Source organism: Podarcis bocagei (assembly GCF_964188305.1).
Source record: "Podarcis bocagei genome assembly, chromosome: 10".
Lineage (NCBI taxonomy): Eukaryota > Metazoa > Chordata > Lepidosauria > Squamata > Lacertidae > Podarcis > Podarcis bocagei.
Window position 1 is genome coordinate 68,389,797 of NC_138135.1, and position 15,124 is coordinate 68,404,920.

Consider the following 15,124-nt stretch of genomic DNA (forward strand, 5'->3'; position numbering starts at 1 on the left):
TGTGCCCTCCATCTTTCCCAACATCAGGGTCTTTTCCAGGGAATCTTCTCTTCTCATGAGGTGGCCAAAGTATTGGAGCCTCAGCTTAGGATCTGTCCTTCCAGTGAACACTCAGGGCTGATTTCCTTCAGAATGGATAGGTTTGATCTTCTTGCAATCCAAGAGTCTACTCCAACACCATAATTCAAAAGCATCAATTCTTCAGCAATCAGCCTTCTTGATGGTCCAGCTCTCACTTCCATACATCACTACTGGAAAAACCATAGCTTTAACTATACGGACCTTTGTTGGCAAGGTGATGTCTCTGCTGTCAAAATATGAATGGACTCCAAACTCCCATTCAACTCCAACCAACATGGTTGGTGGGATATGTCTAACATCTGAAGGCTCACAGGTTCCCCATTCCTGCAGCCCAAGGGGAGGGTCTCTTCTGTCAAAGGCTCCCCTTTGTTGAATCACCTCCCTCCTGAAACACAACATAAACAAGTTTTGAGTGCTTGCAAAAATCACACTTGCTCCCTCAGGTATTTGCTGCTCCTTGCTACCAAGCTTACTGGACTGTTGTTATATTTTTATATGCTATGGACTTTTAATGAGTGGTGGTATGCAAATGTTTTATATATGGCAATAAAGTCAGGAGAGAGGGATGGTTCTGCCAAAAGAACTTCCCCGCCCAAAGGAATGCACACTGCAGAAAAAGAAGGGGAAATCTTCTGAGAAAGAAGCGAAATCTTTTTTTCTTTTCCAGGGCTTGGGGAGAAAGGAAATGAGCTGGCTCCACAGTTCTTTCTACTCTATATTGTATTTTTATTTATGTTATTGGTTTTTTATTGGTTTTTATGGTTGTCAATGTTCTTTGGTTGCGCTGTGAGCTACCTGGGGTCCCATTCAGGCCAGAAATGGCGATATAGATCATTTTAAATAAATAAATAAAAATGAAGGTTAACGCTACAATTGGGCTTTATGACCAGAGGGAGATTTTGCTTTTCCTTGTTTCCAAAGAGAGAGAGAGAGAGATTGCACACACACACAGGAACCAGGAACTTGTAGTTAGGTGTTTATTATATACAGTGGACTATTTACAGGAACAGAACACAGATCTTTTGCTAGCTCTCTCTGACATGACTCACAACTCCTACACTGACACACAGAACTATTGAACTTCTGAACACTGAACTCACGCATTCCAGTTAGTAGGCCATTAATTCTCTCAACTCCCTTGAGAGAGCTTGACCAATCAGGGATCTTAACATATGGGGTACAGCTCACCTATCCAGAAATAAAGTCGTACCTTGGTTCTCAAACAGCTTAGTTCCCAAACGTGTTGGCTCCCAAAAAGAGCTGGATTTAGGTTTGATGAGGCCCTAAGCTACTGAAGGTAATGGGGCCCATATATATATATATATATATATATATATATATATATATATATATATATATATATATGCTTTCGTAGATTTTCACGGGTACAGGAATGCAGGTTTTGGTGTTTTCGGGTATCTTCCCGTGTAAGAGTTGGGGTGTCTAGGCGACGTTTCGACGAGGTCTCACTCGTCATCTTCAGGCTGGTGCTTTCGGCTTCTTGTTACTAGAACAGAGCAGGATCTCAGTGTTTGAGTTCCTATAAATACTGTTGAGGGGGTGTGGTGTATAGCCTCCAACGTTCTGGGCAGAGAGGAAGTTCCCAGGTTATTGTGCCTTTTCTTCTTTTGTTCATTAATTACTTGAGGGATATCTTGAGTGATTTCTTGAGTGATATTCTGAGTACCACTTAGGAGGGTCATTAGGTGTGGATTAGTTGCTAAAGCTTTCGTGTCTTGACCTCTTGAGCTTGTGAAGAGTTTTTTTGAGTTTTTCTGAGAAGAGTTTTTCTGAGAAGATGGCTGTACTGCACTTAGTTGTGCTCTGGCTTGGCTTCGTGTATAGGGGCGAGCTGTGGTTTTGTGCCCTGTGCCAGCCAGATCTGTGTAGGGATTGCAGGGGGGTGCAGCATCCGGAGGTGCCACTATGGTTTGGCTACTGGATGGTATCTGTAATTTATCTGTGGAGAGGGTCTGGGTTTGGGTCTGGTGTGGTTGATTGGAGATGGCGTTCTGTGTGCCTCTGGTTCTGGTGTCGGTTTTTGTGGGGAGGGCTAATTTCCAGATGTCTGGCAGGCGGGACGTGTCGTCACGCTTGTTCATGTTGTGAGGGTGTTTCTCTATCTCGATGGCTTCCATGATTATTCTCTTGTGGTGATGTTCCATGTTAAAGAGCAATTTGGAATCTGCAAAATTAATTTCGTGTCCTGTTTCTTTCATGTGTTGGTAAAGAGAGGAAGTTTTTTCTTCTTTTTTGACGGCATTCTTGTGTTCTGCGATACGTGCATTTATTCGTCTGTTTGTTTGTCCAATGTACGTGGCTGGGCAGACTTTGCAGGGTATTTCATAGACCCCTTGGTTTTCTAACTGGATTTTATCTTTTGGGTTTCTGAGGATATTGGCTATTTTTTGGTTGGTGCAAAAGGCTGTTTTGATATTGTGTTTATGGAGGATTTTGCTAATTTTATCTGTGGTGCCCTTGATATAAGGAAGGAGGGCCATGCCATTGTTTTCTTCTGTGTCTTGGTTTTTGGGGGGTGTTATATATATATATATATATTATTTTATTAGTTTTTTAACATACCATTTTCAGCAGTAATTAAACATATTTTTACATCTTATTCAATTTTTTTGATTTCCCTCAGTCCTGTCTGAAAATTTTCCAATCTAATCTCTTAGTATGCATTTCTTATTTTCCCTATTACATTTGAACCTTATAACCAATATCTCTATCTTTTTCTACTTTGTAACACTTCGTATATTTCTCCTTACAAAACTTCTTGTAGTCCTACTAGTGTAATTTGTTGATTACAGTTGCTCTTCAAATAGTTTGTATATTTCTTCCAATCTTCTGTAAATCTCTGGTCCCACAGGTTTCGAATCCTTCCTGTCATTTTGTCCAATTCTGCATAGTCCATTAATGGGGCCCTTTATATGTCCAGCTATCCTTTGTCAACAACAAATTGTCGCTGTTTTTTTGTGTTGAATATATGTCATATGGTAATTTATGGACCTAATAGGCATCTAAAGCCATTTGCACATAACAAAATATGTATTTTATCAAACTAATTGTTGAACTGAAATACAATTAAGAAGAACTATCTTATATTTTGGAAATGTACATCCAGGTTTTTTCCCTATACGTAAATACAGCACTGCTTCCGAACGCCGCAAACCTGGAAGTGACTATTCCGGTTTGTGAACTATTTTTAGAAGCCAAACATCCAATGGGGTTTCCGCGGCTTCTGATTGGCTGCAGGAAGTTCCTGCAGCCAATCAGAAGCCGCGCTTTGGTTTTCGAACATTTTGGAAGTCGAACGGACTTCCAGAACAAATTACTTTCAACTTCCAAGGTACAACTGTATACTGTCCCCTTCTGTGTGCCACTCAAATCTTTTTTTCTGGTGCTGCCACTACCCTGAGAGGAGCAGAGAAGAAGCATTACAGCTTTGTCTAAACAAATAGCCATCTTTTCCATTCTGTTGTAACTTCCAATTTTAAAAAAATATTATCATAATCATCTTATGAAAACTATTTTCTGAGGTCTATCTGAAAAGCAGTGTGTATACCAGAAGCATTTTTACTTGTTATTATAAGTGAGGATATTAATAGACAGGATGTTAAATTGTTTTTATATGCAACAACAGCGGCAAGAGTATTGTTGGCCTAGAAATGGAAGCAAGAAGAAATACCGACTAAAGAGAATGGCAAATAAAATTAATGGACTACATAGAATTGGATAAAATGACAAGAAGGATTCGAAACCTGTGGGACCAGAGATTTATGGAAGATTGGAAGAAATATACGAACTATTTGAAGAGCAACTGTAATCAACAAATTACGCTAGTAGGACTACAAGAAGTTTTGTAAGGAGAAATATATGAAATATTGCAAAGAAGAGATAGAAGAGAGACATTAGTTATGATATTTAAATGTAATAGTGAAAGTAAGAAATGTAAATTAAGTGAAAAGATTTGAAAAATTTCAGATGTGATTGTTGGAAGATATAAAAGAATGTTTAATAATTGTTGAAAATTATATGTTAAAAAATTAATTATTATTTTTTTAAAAAAGAGAAGAAAAGCAGTATGTATAGGAGCCATAAATATTATCCGCCACCCTAAAAGTTGAGTGACTTTCTTTTCAGAAAGCAGCATTTTCAGAGGGGGAAGTACTTGCAGAAACTGACCGACTGGTTGGAATAAACCAATTTGGCTTATAAGGTTAGTTGTCTGCAGCTGGTCTCTCTGGATGTCTCTGCAATAAACAAGGTTTTGTTATAAGGCAACATATGGTGCCTGAAGTTTGCAATGCCTTTGCTGCCGGTCAATGGAATGGAATTACGGAAACTTACTCCAGAGGTCCGGATGGTATGAGAGGAGCAGCACAGGTAATGTTTAAAACACCATCTACTTGTGTAAATGAAAGCTGTCAAGACTCATAGAAATAAATTGGAGGGGAAAGTAGCTCTCTTGTGTATTGCTGAGAGAGCCTGAGGGTATCGGTGCATAAAAAAAGCCTCACAGTGAGAATGAAGAGCAGAAAAATTCTATTATGCCTGCAAAGAGATAACAGCCAAGACTGTGTGCTGCTGAAACGCTTGGATATTGCGTTTAGGGGTTGAATGCGACGGCTTCAGAATTCACCTAAGTCCGCAGTCCTACAAAGTTACTGGGAAGTAAGCACCATTGATATCAACAGGACTTTTTGAGAAAACATGCATAGCATTCTGCTGTAACTAACTCCAGGAAGTAGAGAGAGCCCATTCACGAGGGCAGGCATGTACTGGGAAGGTTATAATGCTGGATGTTATATTATGTTTTTATATGTGTTGGAAGCTGCCCAGAGTGGCTGGGGCAACGCAGCCGGATGGGTGAGGTATAAATAATAAAATGATGATGATGACAAGGTGAACAGTCGTACCTTGGATCCCAAACGTCTTGCGAGTCAAACGTTTTGGATCCCAAACGCCACAAACCCTGAAGTGAGTGTTCCAGTTTGCGAACGTTCTTTGGAACCCGAACATCCGACGGTGCTTCCGCGGCTTCCAATTGGCTGCAGGAGCTTCCTACAGCCAATCAGAAGCCGCGCTTTGGTTTCTGAACATTTTGGAAGTCAAACGGACTTCCGGAACGGATTCCATCTGACTTCCAAAGTACGACTGTAGTAGGAAACTGTTAGGTCACATCCACTCCTTGCTTTTTGTTAAGGGTGCTGAAAGCTGTTAGGAGACCCATCACAGAGCTACAAGTCCCATTACCCTTACCAAACAAGAGTTTCCAGGACTCTAGGTTCTTTCGGGGAAGTCAATCATCCTTGCGCAGGGGCCATGCTAATCTTCTCTGTATCGTTCCAATTTTTAGTATATGTGCTGCCGAAGTCAAAGTTGTATGAATGGCTTTTAAAATTAAAACAGAAGGGGGAAAAGCCTGGCAATGCAGATATCCAAACAAAATGCACAATGCATCGTGGGATGTCTAGTTCATCCAAAAATGCTAAGCATATTTTCGTGACTGAAAACTGTATTTGCAGCCACCAGTTCCATTGCTTCATTATTCCTCATGAGCAGAGGGTAAGGAAAACCCAGAACATTATTGCCTAATAATAACTTCTTTTTTTCTCCCCCCCCCCCTTTGGCAGGAAAGACATTATCCATTTGGGGAAAGCTGTTGTCAGAATTCTCAAGTAAAAAAAGCCTCTTCTGAATCACACTGAAGAAGAAACTAACTTTGAATAAGGGGGAAAGAAGAAACAGCCCTTAAGCTACTGTCTTTTACTAGCCAGCTTCGAACTTGCCTCCTTCCCTCCAATTCCTCGCTACCACATTCAAGAAACACTATTTAAAAAAGGCGATGACTATCCACCTCGAGGTTTAGTACCTGGAGATGTATCTGATGAAGCAGGTTTGTATACAGGGCCTTTCTGAAAACAGCACAACAACAATCAAAAAGGTTTTACTTCCTCGACTAGGGCTTGTGTACATGCCATCTCTTTAAAACACATTCTTTCCTTCAAATAATTTTGGTCACTCCAGCTAGCCATGGGTTTCTGGGGACTGCAACTCTGCGAAGGGCAAACGACAGTGTCTAGAACTCTTTGAGGTGAAGGGTAGGCTTCAAAATGAGAAGATAATAATAATAATAATAATAATAATAATAATAATAATAATAATAATAATAATAATAATAATAATAATTTATTTATACCCTGCCCATCTGGCTGGGTTTCCCCAGCCACTCTGGGCAGCTTCCAACAAAACACTAAAATACAATAACCTATTAAACATTAAAAGCTTCCCTAAACAGGGCTGCCTTCAGATGTCTTCTAAAAGTTTGGTAGTTATTTTTCTCTTTGACATCTGGTGGGAGGGCGTTCCACAGGGCGGGTGCCACTACCGAGAAGGCCCTCTGCCTGGTTCCCTGTAACTTGGCTTCTCCTAGTGAGGGAACTGCCAGAAGGCCCTCGGCGCTGGACCTCAGTGTCCAGGCTGAACGATGGAAGTGGAGACACTCTATTTGGGGGTACCAAATGTTGGCCTCGCACAGGGCGCCATATTGCAAAAGGTAACCAAAGTCTGCCCCTTTCCATGTCCAGGCCTTCAGATAAAGCTGAGGGGAAGATTTCCTGGCGCAACTACCCTCCAATGGGGCTGTTTCATATCAGGAAGCCTAGGAAGCCAGTGGCACTTAAAACTGCTGGGGAAATATTTGACGGAAAGAAAATATCACATGCCACCTCACGGCAATAAGGTAAGCTCCACCCCACACCTACCAAAATTATGAATTCCAGGTTCCTAATACAGTAATTGCTGGAAGTGTAAGCAGGTATATGGATATTTTTCCCCATGTGGTATACTTGTAAGAAAGTGAGGGTATTTGGGGAAATGATACATGATGATATAAAAAATATGTTTAAAATGAGTACAGTCGTACCTTGGTTTTCGAACAGCTTAGTTTTCGAACGTTTTGGCTCCCAAATGCTGCAAACCCAGAAGTGACTGTTCTGGTTTGCAAACTATTTTTGGAAGCTGAACGTCCGACAGGGCTTTCACATTTTCCAATTGGCTGTCAGAGCTTCCTGTAGCCAATCAGAAGCCACGTTTGGGTTTCCGAATGTTTTGGAAGTCAAATGGACTTCCGGAATGGATTCCGTTCGACTTCCAAGGTACAACTTTCTATCAAAAAGGCCCCAAGCGTTTCTGATAGGGATTATAGGGGCAAAAATTCCACAAAAAGTTTACACTTTATATATGTAATAACAGCAGCCAGGATTTTATAAGCGTAGAAATGGAAGAAAGAAGATGTTCCAACCAAAGAAGAATGGATAAGTAAGATAAATTAATAGCAAAATTAAGAGAGTCTAATGATGAGAGTTTTATGGAAGAATGGATGCCTTTTTTGGACTATTTAAAGAAATATTATAGTATGGTGAACTTGAAAGCAGGACTTGAGCTATGTGCAACAGAAGTGATTAGATTATCACATTGTGGTTATTACTTGCTAGACAGAGGATAGGGTGCAGCAGAGGGGAATAAAAAACAACTCCATGGGGAAAGGAGTGGGAAGTCAACAAAAAGAAAAGAAAGACGAAACTGTGTTATGACTGTATATGTTAAGAATGTTGAAACTTAATAAAATATGTGGAAGCAAGAAGAAATACCAACAAAAGAAGAATGGCAGATGAAATTAATGGACTTCGCAGAATTGGACAAAATGACAGGAAGGATTCGAAACCTCTGGGACCAGAGATTTACAGAAGATTGGAAGAAGTATATGAATTATTTGAAGAGCAACTGTAATCAACAAATTACGCTAGTAGGACTACAAGAAGTTTTGTAAGGAGGAATATATGAAATATTGCAAAGAGGAGAAAGAAGAGAGATATTAGTTATGATATTTAAATGTAATAGTGAAAGTAAGAAATGTAAATTAAGTGAAAAGATTGGAAGATTTTCAGATGTGATTTATGGAAGTCAAAAAAAATTGTATAAGATATAAAAGTATGTTTAATAATTGTTGAAAATGATATGCTAAAAAACTAATATATGTGTGTGTATATATAAAATTAATAAAATATGATTGAATAAAGACTATGAAGTGAGGAAGGGCTTGAGCTCATTGGCAGAGCACCTGCCTTGAATGCATAAGATCTCGGGTTTGGTTTTCAGGTAGGGTTGAGAAGCACTCTTGCCAAAACCCCTGGACAGCTGCTGCCAGTCTGTGTAGGCTCAGTGGTGGAGCATATGCCTGTGCTGTCCAGGGCTGGCACGCTCCTGAGGGGGGCGTGGTGCAGAGAGTGCCCTCCCAGGCATGGGAAAGCAGCTCGGGTGCCCAGAGCAGCGTGCACGCCCTGCAGCCAGGGGTGGAACGAGCCACTCACAGGGGCGGAGCGAGCCGCCCATGGCGAACATTCGGTGCACCGCCTGCCCACGACTCCCAAGCCTCCCCCAAGCTGTCAAAATGTAGGGAGAAGGGGGGAATGCGACCGGCAAAGTGGCGCAGCTCCCCTCCTTACCCTGACAGCTCGGGGTAGGCCTGGGAGTCGCGGGCTGGCGGCCGGCGCGCCAAATTTCACCTCCCTCAGCGAGGGCACCCAGGGCGGCCCGCCCCCATTGCCCCCCCTTCCTACAACACTGCATAGGCCATATTGAGCTAGCAATGGGCTGACTCAGTGAAAAAAACAACTTTCCGTGTTCCAAAAGAGGCAGAAAAAAGTGAAGAAGCATTGGATGTTTCCGCAGAGCGCTGCTTTTTTATTGGGGAAAAAGAGGGAAAATGTTGACACATGCCATTCTCTCCAGCAGCCACACAGAAATGAGCAGCGTTTGTATACTATGTTCAGCAATGTTTAAAGCAGGCCAAGGGCAATGATTTAGCATCTGCCTGTACAATACGTTATACTAAGATACCACCACCTGAATTCAGTTCAATCTTTGATGTGTTTACCCATTCGGATAGCAGTTCAGAAGGCAGACACGTGCCCAATGAGTCAACAAACTCTTGGAACAGGCAGAGTTCTGTGAATCTTTTTATTCTTTTTTTCTAGGCAATTGTGTAAATAAAGATTTAAAATTGTTCTCTCCAAGAGAAGGGCTCACACAGGTTTCACAGAGAAACAGGGCTCCTTTGGGTGTTAAAACAGATGAAGGCATGCCTTATTTTTCACACTTCTCTCTCTTACACGCTCCTCCCTTAGGAATGGGGGAAATGGTCAATTTTGGTTTGTTTCTCATTGTTCCAATCAGAAGTTCCACATTTCCACATCAGTTTAAGCACTTACCAGCATTTTAGTGCAAATGTACCCTAAAATATATGCCTGTGTGCAATTTTGCTTAATAACACATGTTTTTCAAAGCAAATTTTCCTGGTTTAATGCATTTTTGTATGTTACTTTAACTAATAACATATTCTGTGTAAACTCCTCCCAAATATCCTCATCTTTATCCAGAGAAAGTCTGTGTCTATAAGCTGCTCATTCCCCCACTTCTGTACTAGGATAATTTTCTTTGAATGTTGGTGTCAGGGGCTCAGGAACAGAGGCACAGGGGAGAGAGGAAATGGAGAGCGAAGGGGAAGAATCGGAGGGCAGCCTAGGGGAGTATGGCAGTGACCCAAGAGATTCCATGAGCTTCTCCAGCGAATCAGAAAATTCCCAGAAGGAGGCACCGATGGTCAGGGCAAGGGGGGCCAGCGGGGACTCCCAAAGCAGCAGCTGGAGATCAGGACCAGCTTCCCCACCAGAGCGTAGTGGGGGGGAAGAGTCCCAGGTGTCAGGGCCAGCGTCTCCTCCAGCAGGGAGAGAAGATGAGTCGGGACTGACCACGCCTCTATCGGAGAGTGGGGAAACGGAGGGAAGGTCAGGTCCAGCTAGCCTCCCCGAAGGGGGAAGCAGTGACAGGAGCAGTGTAACGGTCAGGAGGAAGGTTGGTGCCTGGGCGCGCGCGCCAAGTTCGAATGTACAGGCGCGCGGGACAGCAGAAAGCCCGGATTGGGAACCAGGTCCTAAAGCCCGCCGGAGGCAGGGGGAAGAGTCAGGGGACTCAGCGTCAGAAGAGTCTAGGAAGGGCGAGACCCCAGCTGACAGGCGGACCCAGAGGAGGAAAGAGCAAAGGAAGAGGTGGAGCAAGGCTAGAGTCTTAAACTGGTGTCTGGGGGGAGGAGATTCAGACGGAGCTTCAGCGGTCTAGAGTTTCAGACGTAGAGCTGCACGCTGCGGCTGTGAAAGCGAAAATGAACTTCAATAAAGACTTTTGTATATAACAACGAACTGGCGTTGGTCCTTTGTGAGCTGGGACCTAGGGCAGCTCTGACAGTTGGTTTCCATAAATAAGGTTTCAGAGAAGGGCAAAAACCCTTCCTTCCGGCTCCCTTTCAAAATTCTGTTCCGCTTGCTACATTTTGATAAGAGCTATTAACCGACAACTTTCCTCTGAATTTTCTCCTCATAAACATTGAACTCAAAAGGCCTGTCAATATTAGCAATCCCACGGAAAGGTATTCTCTCCTGCTGGGCTTCAAAAATCATTACTGAACCATAATTTCCGAAAAGGAAGAGATCAGTCATTGTTTGGAAATGAGCCTGCTAAAGAGTAAACAAAATCATTAAGCTGGTACGTGGAATGAGAATACCTTCTTCATCATCATCATATTGCTCACCCAAGGCAAAATGATAGAGTTTCAGTCCCAATTGCTACTGACAAGACCCAACCCCAAAGGTCCTGCCAAGGCGATGCAATTATTCTTCTACAAGGATTGGTTGGGGAGTGAAGATTATTATGCTCATGATTGTTGATTTTCTTCTCTAGAGGTGGTTGTAAGAGGTACGACTTGCCGTGGCAGAAATTCAACTTACAGAACCATACTGGAAAAATGAACATCGCTATCACAACCTTTAAAAAGTGATGGGGGGTGAAAATAAGAATTTTGGGCCAATTCACACTTTGGGTAGAAAGTGTTCTACTTATGGAAGGGCTTTTGATCTGGCAGAAGAGGTGGTGAGGCGATTTTTTGCTCATTTGCCCTGGGAAGTAACCATCACCTCAGCCTTCCCCTTTGTTCTGAAATGTTCCCTAACTGATATTTGCCAGAAGGAGACTAGGAGCTGCAGGGAAAAGGGGGGGTTATTTATTTGAGTCCCTTTATGAATCTCTTCCCATAAGGTATCTCAGAGTGGTTTTGCTGTGAGGGAAAACATCGGCAGTAAAAAGCATGACAAACAATTCCATATGCACACAATTGCTCATCCAATTCAGATGCAGACTGGGAGAAAGGGAAACCTTCCGCGGACATTCAGAAACCAGGTGAAACCTTTTTGAAAAGATCTGCGATTTTATTTATTTATTATTTCTTAGAAAACCCAAACCACTGCTTGCGTATTATGAATGTTTTACTCGCCTGGTTTTATTCTTCTCCCTCCTGGAAAAGTTCAGACTGTGTGTTGTTTAGTAGTATTGTTGTATTGTATTGTATTTTACCATTTTATGCAGGTGAGGCGCCCAGAGAACAAGGCAGTCCTTATACAAATAACAAGCAACTACCAATGAAAATAAACATCGTGCTTCATGAGAATGCAGGTGGATGGGTACTGAAAGTTGAAATCCTGTGCAAATATATATTACTTCTTCATTTAAGCAAAATATATGGGTCATCTCTCTAAGCCTTCTCTTTGTTCCCACAACGAGGGAGCATGTCAGCTTGCTGCCTAGCCTCACTCCCTCTCCTGCAAGAGTGGGAGAGCTTTTCAGTTCAAGGGGCCACATCCCAATCCTTTTGGTTCCAGGGGCCACATAGTGTGCTTTCAAACTGACGTCCAGAGATGCTCTGCGTTGGCCTGACAGGACTTCAAAATGCAGTTGCATAAGGGCCCATGATGGTCTTAGAACCTCCAGTTTGTTAAGTTTCACAAAGCACTGTGGGACTGTTTGAAAGCCCTTTAGCAAACAGCCCACACTGTGCTTTGGCTACGCATGCGTGTTTCCAGCATCAAGCTCACCCCCCATCAGCTGACATCACCATCCACTGAAATTATGGCAGGAGATTGGCAGATGGATGTGGATTTTTTAAATGGTACCATAGTTTAAATGCCTATGCCCTTGTGAAGCAGAGATAATAGGAACTGTGGGGCATGTCTTACTGTACTGTTCCTTCTATTGTGATATCTGCCGCCATTTTATTAATCCAGTTTTACAAAGAATACCAGGAAAAATTGAAGTGTTTTATAGCGACTATCTTTTGGCTCACCAGTTTCCAGAGATTACTGCCAAGATAGCTAGTTTTTGTGTGACAGCAATAGCTTGTCAGCGCAGGATCCTGTCTTGATTTTTAAAATTATTAACACTTTATGTTGTTTTTTTATCATTTTAATATAATTATTTTATATTTCTGACTTAAAAAAAGATTTTACATTGTTTTTAATTCTACATTTCATAGTATACTTAATGTATTACATTGTGTTTTATGTGCTCTGTTTTCTTCCTACCTTCTCTACAGGTTATTGACATTCTCTCTCTCTCTCTCTCTGTCTCTATCTCTTTCCCCATTTGTCTTGCCAAATGCAAGGTGGTTCTTTTAAAATGAGATTCAGAAGCAATACCAAACACAAGTGAGCGAGAAGGTTAAAGATTTTATTCTAATCAGCAAGCAATATATACATACCAAGCAAGTACTTTAATCTTGGAAGCCCCCAAGAAGTGGCGAAGTGACTCCCCAGGCAGCTTCAGTTTGTGTGGCCCTGCAGCTGATCAGTCCATGCACGGAATTCAAATAAAACTATGCTCAAAACCATCTGATTTATTCCTAGCTAGTTTGAGTGGCTTGCCCAACTGGCTCCGTGCATTCATAAGCCACCCCCTCCCAATGCCTCACTTTCTCCAAACGATGTCCAGCATTGAAAAAGGCGCCCAGCACTATCACTTCCTTCCAACAGATTAGGACATTAAAGGCTGCTGTCAGCCATCAAAGAACTTAAGAAGACATAGGGAGGGGGAAGGAAAAGGAGGCATGAAGGGTAACCATGTCAAATCACTAACTCCTCAATATACAATTATCTTCTGGATAGATTGCCCATACCCCATTGGGCAAAGTTGACCTCCTGGCAGGCCAAGATTTCGGTTTACACTAGCTAGCAGGAACTCAATTAGGGTTTCAGCCTGGTGTCATTTTTAGTCCTGTAGCTGGAGATGCTGGAGATTGAGCCTTCTACATGCCAAACAGATGCACTTACCATTGCATCATGTCCCTTCTTCATTTTGCATCCTGTCTATTAGACTGTCAGGTTTTCCAGTAAGGATCTATCTATTTTGCTTTAAGCTCATTGCTCAGTTTAATTTTAAATACTTAACAATAGTATTTTCCCTCGGGTGTCGCTTTAGTTTGTGGAGATAAACTTATGAGACCTTCAAAGATGGCTCCTTTTGATTCCAGATCTTACCAAGATCTGGGAAGCAGAAATGTATGATAATAGTTTCCAAGGCGTTCTAACGCTGGGGGAAGAACTCTCACGAAAATGTATCTCAGCAGCGGTTTTGCAAATCAAAGGAGGTACGCACTTCGCAAAAGGATTTTAAAACACGTTTGTACAGGGATAATGGTGGGAGCAAATAGAATGAAAGTTGGAGGTGGATCAAGAGAGAAATTGCTTTTGTTCACCAACAGAACAACTTCAGTCAGATCTTGAACAAAATGGGAGAAAAGAAAAGGTGACGAGGGGAGGTGAGGGGAATTGAGGACAAAGCAGAGGAAAGCTGTGCGATGAATCTTGAGCAGATCTCAAGAAGTTGCAGTTTTAGAAATGGTAATGTGGGAAGCTGAAAAATCTTTCTTTTTTTAATTTGTTGATGGTGGTAATAACATTGTGTTCCTGGTTTTGATCATTGAAATAAAATCCTAGGTGAGGAAGCAGCCTCTGCTTAGCCTCTGCAACCACAGAAACTGTATAGACACCCCAAAAAATAAAACAGGAAGCAGAACATCTGTTAAAGTTTGGAGGAAGAATTGAATGGGCTGGATATTGTGGTTTGTCCTTTCTAAATCCTGATCCAAAGATCTCTGATGGGAGTGCGAAATCAACCAGAGCCCTCTTCAGCCATGCTTTAGAGGAGTGGTGAGGGCTGAGACCTTTTGAGGCCCCCCCAATATTTTGGGGGTGGGAGCTGGTCCTACCGATATCCAGAAAGTGTGGGGTCAAGAACAGCGTAGCTCCAGTGGACATCTCTTCCTCCTCCTGCTGCTATGGAGGGCAAGGAGGGTCAAAGCCAACTCCCAGCTGGTGGTGATGCCATGTGGCCACTGTGTTCGGCTCCTCCCCTGGTTCTTCCCCACATCCTGACACCACGTATGTGACATTGGCCCCCCCATAATCGCCCTCACAAGCTGGTGCCCCAGATGCAAGCCCCTCCACTTCCCCTTCCCCTTCTTTGTAGTCCCCCATGATAGTCGAATGATAAACTTCTGCAGCAGGAAGCCTTCACTGTTTAGGAGAGTTCCTGTGTGTTTTAGGACCCTGATTGTAGGAAGGGTAAGGGGACACGGGTGGCACTGTGGTCTAAACCACTGAGCCTCTTGGGCTTGCCGATCAGAAGACCAGTGGTTTGAATCCCCATGACGGAGTGAGCTCCCGTTGCTCTGTCCCAGCTCCTGCCAACCTAGCAGTTTGAAAGCACACCATGTTTGAAACATGGCTTTGAAATCATACTATGGGCTTTAAAGGTCAGCACCAACACTTTGGATTGTGCTCAGAAATGTACAGTGGTACCTCAGGTTAAGAACTTAATTCATTCTGGAGGTCCGTTCTTAACCTTAAACTGTTCTTAACCTGTTACCAATTTAGCTAATGGGGCCTCCTGCTGCCGCCGCACGATTTCTGTTCTCATCCTAAAGCAAAGTTCTTAACCCGAGGTACTATTTCTGGGTTAGCGGAGTCTGTAACCTGAAGCGTCTGTAACCTGAAGCATCTGTAACCTGAAGCGTCTGTAACCCGAGGTACCACTGTACTGGAAGCCAATGTAGGTCTTTGAAGACCGGTGTTATGATAGAAATCACAAACCT

At 42.6% G+C, this 15,124-nt stretch overlaps 1 protein-coding gene and 1 long non-coding RNA gene across 3 annotated transcripts in view; one reads left to right on the plus strand and one right to left on the minus strand.

The window, feature by feature from the left end:
• LOC308596697 overlaps nucleotides 1-7,006 on the plus strand; it is a 49,211-nt gene extending 42,205 nt beyond the window's left edge. Inside the window, exons 2-3 of the long non-coding RNA XR_014012664.1 lie at nucleotides 5,721-5,983; nucleotides 6,675-7,006. This is a non-coding gene — a long non-coding RNA (uncharacterized lncRNA). The remainder of the gene's footprint in view (nucleotides 1-5,720; nucleotides 5,984-6,674) is intronic.
• The window catches only part of LOC308596611 (uncharacterized protein), a 60,845-nt gene that overhangs the window by 25,852 nt on the left and 19,869 nt on the right, over nucleotides 1-15,124 (minus strand). The window lies entirely within an intron of this gene.